Source organism: Myotis davidii, unplaced genomic scaffold (assembly GCF_000327345.1).
Source record: "Myotis davidii unplaced genomic scaffold, ASM32734v1 scaffold281, whole genome shotgun sequence".
In the NCBI taxonomy this organism is placed as follows: domain Eukaryota; kingdom Metazoa; phylum Chordata; class Mammalia; order Chiroptera; family Vespertilionidae; genus Myotis; species Myotis davidii.
In genome coordinates, this window is record NW_006293784.1 from 1,245,453 (window position 1) to 1,255,066 (window position 9,614).

Sequence of the window (9,614 nt, forward strand, 5' to 3'; positions counted from 1 at the left end):
ATCTTTCTTCTATCATTGACAGTCCCTCTAGGTTGTGGGCTGCTTGCCTGTGTTCCTGAGAAGCATCTACGGTACCAGTCTATAGAGTGTGTTTTCTTTAGTGAATTACCGGTATGTTTACCGGTAATAAACTTGCACTGTTTTATGTATATGTTTGATTACATACAGCCTTGTGACAGTTTTCCTGCATGTCATAAGCATTTGAATATAAATTAAAATGTTAAAATCAAATCTGATATTGTTTTACCTTTTATTTGGTGTGTGGAAGGTGTGCGGAAGAGGGGGTAGTCTTATACGGCGAGTATATAACAAACTCTGTATTTTGAGTGGAAATGTTAGGGGGTCGTCTTATATGCCCAGTCGTCTTATACGCCGGCAAATACGGTATTATAATTTATTTTTCTGACACTATAATTATAAGCTTATATCCTTTTCATTCTTTTGTTAGTTGGTAGAAGCACATTTTAAAATAGTAATTAGGATATCCACCCCACATCCTTCTTCAGACTCATTCTCACTGATGTAACCACCTCACATCTACCTGCTACATTTCCTTGCATTTGTTTTAACCTTCTTTATTGTGCACTTAAGTTTGGAGGTAAATTCTTTTTTAAACACATTTTCTTTTTATGATTAGAAAAATATACATTTTCAATATAAACATGTTTAAAAATAAAAACCAAACTTGAAAGAAGACTAAAGCACCCATAATCCCAATTAAAACACCCTGGCTCTTCAATGAATGTATAAATAATTTTTAATTTAAAAGTGAGAATGTTTAATATCAGGAAAGTATGATAAACTAGGCAATTTTACCCACAGCTGGTCTAAGTGCTGGTCGAATGAATTCTACCGTTTTTGGAAAGGACTTTTCATAGTGACTCAAGAGTATTAAAAATTTTAGATCTTTTGATCCAATAATTTTAATTCTGAGACTGTACTACAAATTAGAAAAAGAATAAGCTTTATATATAAAGATGTCTAAAGCATTATCAAGGCCATTCACTATGCAATCAAACTAAGTGTACAATTATAATATTGTACATTAATTAAATTATGGCTTCTGACAATACTTTAAAAATTGACCTTTTGCTTAAAATTATTCCTTGACCTTCTCAATATTGCTTAAGGCCAGAGCTTATTCCAGTAAGATAGTGATGAACCAGCAACCAGGATTTTATATCAAATAAATTAGTTTGTTGCTCTCTTTTCCAGAAGAAAGTGACAAATGACAGGAAAACAAGATCAAGTGAGGAAATTTGTTTTCAAAGGAACCTCTTTCACAGAACATCCTGGAATCACTGGCTTCATCTTCATCTTGGTCTCGGTAAGAAAGAGCCTTTGTGGTCAGAGTGGTGACAGAAACAAGTCTGGAAGATTCACACTCATCAAAAAAGCATGTCATTCTACACAGCAGACCCTCCAAGCAGCAAAGCAGGAAAGCCAGTTTTACAAAAGTTTCCAATAGCCACAAACAACTTTTCACAAGGTGCTTCTGATAACATCAGAGTGCCAAACACGCTTCTTCTGAGCGATTCAGGCTGCTTTCTCATTTGGATAAGAGAAATGTGTGCATGGGAACGTTAGATGCTTGTCAATATCCACGGAAAAGAAACAACTGAAATGGGAAGTCTACATTTCAGATTATTTAAATCTCTAAATTCACATCACCATCATACCCCTCCTGTCAGTTTACACATACAAAGCACTTATCAAAGGGGTAGGAGGGGTTCAATCTTCTGGCTGGTGATCACATGACTAGCATTTCAAGAAAGGATTAAGAGACAATGATCTCTCAGTCTTTCCTCTCTGAGCATCAGAGTATTGGCGGCACGTCAGTTGATCCATTAAGTTAAAGTTAGCGATCCTGGAATGGGTACCCATACTCTAGGCTTTATAATAACAAAAATTTTCTGACGTGAGTGAAATGTACCCCATGCATTTTTCTAAACCATGAGTTTGCTTGTACTTATACACACATAATATAAGGGTGGTTGTAAAATTAGATTGGGCTTTTCTTTACCAAGGAACTGGTAAAACCCTTAAGCAACTCTGATTCAAAGAATTTTCTCTACCAGACCCCATCTGAATCCCCTTCTTTTCTCTCATCCTGATTTTACTTGCTCTTCTGTGTCCCTTTCACTTCTGTCTCCCCATTCTGATCTGAGTTGCAAAGAACTATTCCTTAAGTCAAGATTTTTAAGCAAATTTAAGTGAACTCGGTTTCCCTCTGTCTGAAATTGCTCAAAGGGTTGACTTATGTTCAGAGCTTCCAATGACACACATCTGCGGCTCTTGTCCCTCCTCACTCGAGGTCCCTTCTAGCCTGGTATATGCTCTGCAAAAGCCTGTTGCTGCCAGTTATCTAAGATTGTTACAGCACCACCACCACCACCACCATTGCGATGGCAGGAGTTTGCCATATAAGCACTTCGAGCCCATTCTTCCTTGACTTAGGGTTGTCCTTAATTTTAGTAAAGGATTGTATTTGTTCTGAGTAAAATTTTATGAAACCTGAGTACCCCAGGAAAAATAAATAAGATTACTTCTAAACTAACCCCATAAGTACATTGTATCTAATAAGAATTTTCTGTGTCATGGACAGCATACGGGAAAAAAAGAAAAAAAAATTCTTCTGGAGGATAGTTTTACCTGTATTGACTCTAGCAAAGGATGGATAAACCCTTGCAAATAATTTTGCATCTGCTGTGATGCAAAAAAAAAAAAAAAAACACACACACACACAAAAAAAACAGTTAACTAATTTAAGGATACCAGTTTAGAAAGTTGATTAAGCAGTGGCATTGATATCTGGATTAATAGGTTACCTTTAATAATTACCATTGAGCTACCTAAAAACATGCTGAACATTTACAAACTTTTTCAGATAAAATAATAGTAATAAACATAGACCAATAGATACCATTTATTTAATTCCTTTGCCACAAATTACCTTAATAACAACTATGCAAAGTGGGTATCATTTATTCATTCACTTATTCAACAAATATTTACTGGACTCCTACTGGTTTCCAGGTACTGAGCTAAGACTCAGGTTACAAAGGTGATTATGACACAGCTCCTGATGAAGAGAACAGATTACACTACAAAAGATGATAATGTAAGTTGCAGACACAGCCAAAGGAAGGTGACAAAGTATCAGGGGAGATCAGTTTTCCTTGAAGAGGCAGCATCTGAACTGCCCAAGGCAGCGTCAGCAGGAGAATCCTATGGTAGAAGTCCAAGCATCAGGTGCTGGGAAAGAGAATGAAGACATCAGCAGTGTGAACCAAGAGTTCTTGGTGGCTAATTGGATGTAAGGAATAAGAAGGGGTAGAGGAGTTTTGCCTATGAGGTGAATGGCAATGCCAATTTAAGGGTGGGGAAGATGATGAGTTCACTGTCATTTTATATATGAGAAAACTGAGGCTCAAAATGGCTAGACCTAAACAAAGGTCACACTAATGGTTAATGGACAAGGTGGAATTCAAGTATATTTTGATTGCCTGCAAATTATGCTGTTTTTATTGATCCAACCTGCTTTGTTAGTCCTTTTGTGGGAAAACTCAGTGGAGAACAGTTAAATTTTGTTGGAGAGACAGTAGGGATATTTACCAAAGGAAAGGTTAATTTCCTGTCTGTCCCCATGCTCACCAAAAATGATACCAAAACTGAAACGATTTTTCTCCTCTCCATCACTATTCACGACTTAGTCCTACTTTTTCTATCAGATTCCCTACAGAACACTAAGCCCTGAAAAGGAAAAGCATTAGAAATACCTTACACAGCTCAGTATGATTGTCATTATCTTCAAACTACATGTTTCCTTGTCTACATGCCCAATTGTAAAGGATTGATAAATCGTGTTGTATGTTGTTGCTTTCATGGTATGCAAAAGCAGATGCAGGTTGCAAAGTCAGCAGGGAGGAGGGCATGCGTTTTGCTGACAATAGAACTCACTCATAAATCTTACATGATGAATAGAAGCTATATTTAAATTTTAAGTCAATTGACTCTCCCAGAGGTTTGGAAGTATTGACCAAATGAAAAAAGAGATATCCCTTTTTTCCACTTAAAAAAATTGTTACAAATTTTTATGCTTTACTGGAAGATGGTAAGACACAAATTTTGAACAACCTACATTTTTATGCTGAATTTCAAGTATAAATGCAAGGTTCGAGGGTACTATTGCTCAGAATTATAAAATTGCCCTTTTTCACACAATATCTATTTATGTAAATTATATATATTGAATCTCTTTGCAAAATTAGAGAATGTTCAAAAGAGCTATACAGAAATTCAGAATTTCACTACCTAAAAGTTTTAAAGAATCACTTGAAGTCACTATGACAATCTCTTTTTTATTTTTATTGAATTTACTAGAGGCCTGGTGCATGAAATTTCTGCATGGGTAGGCTCCCTAGGCCTGGCTGGCAATCAGGGCTAATAGTGGCCTTCCAGCAGCAGGCTGGGGCCTGTCTTCCCCAGCTCCTGGCTGCTGGCTGGGGCCTTCCTTCATTCCGCGCCGCCCCCTGGTGGTCAGCGCACATCATAGCGAGCAATCACACTCGCAGTTGAATTCCCAAGGGGACACTTTGCATGTTAGGTTGATAGATAGATAGATAGATAGATAGATAGATAGATAGATAGATAGATAGATAGATTGGGGTTACATTGGTTTCAAGTACAATCCTGTATAATCTGCATATTGTACTGTGTGTTTACCACCCAAAGTTTAGTCTTCTTCCATCACCATTTATCCCCCTTTTATACCCATCCCTCCACACCCATCCTCCCCTAGCAACTGTCAGTTTATTCTCTGTATCTATGAGTCTATTTCAACTTTATTTATTTTGTTCATTAGATTGCACATATAAGTGAAATCAAATGATATTTGTCTTTCTCTGACTGGTGACCTCTTAATAATATATTACCCAATTATACAGAAATAAAGTATTCCATCCACCCCTGTAAATTTCACCACTGTTCATTTATGTGAACACAGTGCAAAGACTCAAATTTTTATTCACCTCATTTATTAATACAAACAGTTCATTGAAAATGCACTACAAAGCAAATGCCTCAGGAGAATTACATAATATTTCATTTACTAAGAAATTGGCAATTATATCAAAAGAGGTCTTAATCATTAACGAAAGAAAAATCTTCTAGTAAAATCCAAAAATTGCAGGAGACCCTTTCCCAGATCATCCAGCTATAGACAACTCCAAAAGCTCATAACCTGAGGATAGTTCACAAGTTGAGAGGCCAAAAAACATGACCATCAGACTTAAATGTGAAAAAGTGACTGGTTCTATATTCATCCACTCACGAAATAAGTTTGCTTATTGTTTTTATTCTTTCCACAAACATTTACTGAGGTTACACTAGTTCATGAAATATCCAGAATCAGTTTCTAAGCCAGTCTGAGATATTTTGCCTAAACTCTATCTTCATTTCTGATATTCATGTAAGACAATGACTAGTAAGTATTTGGGCATTAAGTTGCTTGTGCAAGTCATTTCGGGAATTGAATGGGAACACCCTCGAGGAGTTTATTGTTTAATGGAGAAAAGGTAATTATAATAGAAATATAGATAGCGTGCTATAGTTCAGACTGCTTCTAGTTTCTCCTTAAATAAGTTTAAGAAAAAATAATATTAACTGAATTTGAAGTCAAAATAAAACAAAGTAGAGGGTTAAAAATAGTTTCGATAGTGGATTTTCTCTTTTGCTTAGATTCACACAGTGCCCTGGCCCAGTGTTAGGAACTGGAACTCCAGGATTTAGCCATTTAAAGATGAGAAAGAAGAAACAGAGAGTGGTCAGTCAATGTTAGGACACTGAACATTGTGGGGTGGGGAACAACGGGCAGGCACTGAGCTTCCCAGAGTCGGCAAGGTCTCCAAAGACAGAGATGACATGAATGAGAATTGAGGATGGCAGACCAGTGTAAACCCTGGGTTTGTTCCTGAGGATCTATGTAACTTTGTTTCTCAGAAATAGATGCTCAAATAAATAATGGCAGATTTTTCATAGGAAAACTATCAATCGGGCAGTTTCCTGAAAATTAAGCTGGCAAGCCCTCAAAATTAGTGTTTATAGAACTCTGGTCCCTGGGATTGTGTAACAAAAACTGGAAGCATATTTGCAGTGACAGATTGCTTTACCCTTTGTGCACAAACATATCCCACCAAGGATCACAATCATTCACAATTACCCAGGTGGTATGAGAGAAATGCTACTCAATGTACAGAATTCCTACTAGCACACTCTCACAGAAAAAAAAAAAAATAGAGTGTGAAAATTGCTTCTTGTGATGTTCAGTTAGCTGGGACCCAAAGTCTAGGCTTCTTCCTAGGGAGACCCAACCCTGAGTCAACCAAATATTATTTAAAATGATATAGAAGTTGCTGTGAATAAGAGAGTTAATAATAGCATGTTACATTTCTGCCTCAGTCCTAAAATGCTGCTGGGGATGAAGCCATTAGCTACACAACTCATCACTCATCAACATTTTTAAAAAGTAGTTGGGTAGGAGGAGTACTAACTACCTATAAATTCTGCATCAGAAAATTGAAGAAAATAAAGACTTGAATATCCTAAATATTTCTTAAGGTGGTAAGTAAGATATGGGGATAGAGAGTGATAACCAAATGGTACAGAGTTTCTTTTAGGGTGGTAAAACTTTACTGTGGTGATAGTTACTCACATCTGTAAATATACTAAAAACCATTGCATTGTATACTTTAACTGAGTAAACTGTAAATGTATGTGCTCTAGCTCATTAAAGTGTTTCAAAAATGAAAAGAGAAATACTTTGGATGGTGGCTCACTTTTGATAGTAAAGATTTGCATCATAAGTGTTTACTTATAAATTCTGCATCATAAACATTATAACAATTAAGTTGGATAGGCATCAATATTCATAATATTTACTTCTTCGTGTAGAAAGTGGGTCCACACTTTTATATTGTTTCCATCCTTTTTATATGATTGAACCGTAAGTCTGTAAATGTGATTCTAGATATGATTGAGTATGTCTAGTACACTCTGTATCTTCCACTGAATGGTGCTATAAACCTCTAAAAAATGTATAAAATAGCTATTTGAGGATTCTAAAAAGTGAATAGCCCAGTAAAAATCCCAGGAGGTTATTTTTGTGGGTATAAACAAACTAATTCTAAAGTTTATATGGAGAGTTAAAAGACCCAGATGGCCAATACAACATTAAAGAAGATTGGTGGTACTTGAATTCAAGACTTGTTACAAATATACAGTGATTGAGACTGTGTGTGTTGGCAAAGTAAAAGACAGATCGATGCAACAAAATAAGAGAGCTCAGAAAATAGATCCCCATACATGTAGTCAACTAATCTTTTATACTTTGGTATAAATCTAACAAAATGTGGACAGTATCTGTGTGTAAAAAACTAAAGAAACACTTATGAAAGAATTCAAAGACTTACATACATTGAGAAGCATACCTTGTCATAGATTGAAAGACTCAGCATGAGAAAACTCTTCATTTCTCTCATATTGATCTGTAGATTCACTACAATTCCAATAAGACCCCCAGCAGAATTTTTGGTAGAGGTAGCCAAGTTGATTCTAAAATTTATATTGAAAGTAAAGGAAACCAGAATAGCCACAATAATTTTGGAAAAAAAATACTAAAGTTAGAGGAATCACATTACCCATTATTAATATTATGCAATAAAGCTACAATAATCAATACAGAGTGATACCAGGGAAAGTATAGACACATAAGACAATGGAATTGAATAGAGTCCAAAAGTAAACTCTCAGAAATATGGCCAATTAATTTTTAAATTAATAAATTCCATAGAGAAAGGATAATCTTTTCAACAAATTGCTCCAACATACTAGGTTTATAGTTCATGTGCAAAATGTAAAATAAACTTTGACCTATTTATTATTCCTTATATAAAAATTAAATAAAATGGATCATAGATGTAAATTCTAAAAATATACAACTGCAAGACATTTCAAAGAAAATATGAAGAAAATCTTCATGATCTGAGCGAAGAAAAGAGATTATAGGCATGGCACAATCCTGAAGAGAAAAAAGTTGATGAATTATCTTTATCAATATAAAAACTTTTTTTTTCTTAAAAATGACAGGAAAATAATAAGACAATATACAAGCTAGTGGGGAATGTTTGCAAATCACATATTCAACAAAGAATCTGCAACGTAACATATAAAAACTCTCAAAGCTCAATGTTAAGAAAACAAACAACCCAATTTAAAAATGGGCAAATGACTTCACAAAAGATAATATACAGAAGGTAAATAAGCCCATAAAAAGATGTTCAACATCATTAGCCATTCTGGGAAATCAAATTAAAACCATGATGAGATACCACTACATACTGATTAGAAAGGCAGATACCACTATATACTGATTAGAATGGCTAAGAAAAATACTGACAACAGGTGATAGGAATACAGAGCAACTGAAACCCTCAGACGTTGCCTGATGAAATGCAAAATGATGCTCTGGAAAACAGCTTAGTAGTTTCTCATAGAGTGAATATTCATCTACATATGACCCAGCAGTTCACTCCTACACATTTACCTGAGAGAAATCAAAACCTAATTTCACACTAAAACCTACATGAGTATTTATAACAATTCTGGTTGCAATCACCAAAAAAAACTAAAAACAAACAAATGCCTTTCAATGGTTGAATGAATAAACACACTGCTATATCCATACGATGCAATACTACTCAGCAAGAAAAAGGAACAAACTATCGGTATAAGCAACAATATGGATGAATCTTAAACACATGTTCTGAGTGAAAGATGCCAGTTTCAAAAAGTTGCATACTCTATGAGTCTGTGTATATAACAGTCTGGAAAAAGAATAACTTTAGAGAAAGAGAACAGATAGATCAGTGGTTGCCAGGGGCTAAGGGTAGGAAGAGGTGTGACTACAAAAGGACAGAATGAGAGAGCTTTGGAGATGATGGAATTTTAGCATGATTGTAGTGAAAATCACATACATCAAGACATATATTAAAATTCATAAAACTGCATACTCCAAAAAGTCTATTTTTAACTAAAAACTACAATTTTAAAAAGATAGAGGGGTCTTCCAGGGGCTAAAAGTCTAATGGAGTGAGGAAGACAAATAATCTCTCTCTCTCTCTCTCTCTCTCTTAGGTTGCCTGGATACGCCACGGGAAAACAACTTCAAAAAAAAAAAAAAAATCAACCCAAAACTTCACCTAAGCTGCTCAAATAACTTTAAACATATCAAACACAACAAAAGGCATCAAAAAAAAACTAGACATATTACAAAACTTAACAAAGGGAGAATATCACAATATATACCCTCACCCCCACCCTCAACCCTTTGGACATATCGTTCTCTAGCATTGTTCTCAGTAAATATTAAGGGGAATGATCACCCAGTCGGTGGGACTCAGTGGTTGAACAGAGGTCACTGGTTGGATTCCCAGTCAGGGTACATGCCCGGGTTGTAGGCTCTACCCCCAGTAGGGGCAGCCAATCAATAATGTTTCTCTCTCATCGATGTTTCTCTCTCCCTCTCACTTCCTCTCTCTCTAAACATCAATAAAAAC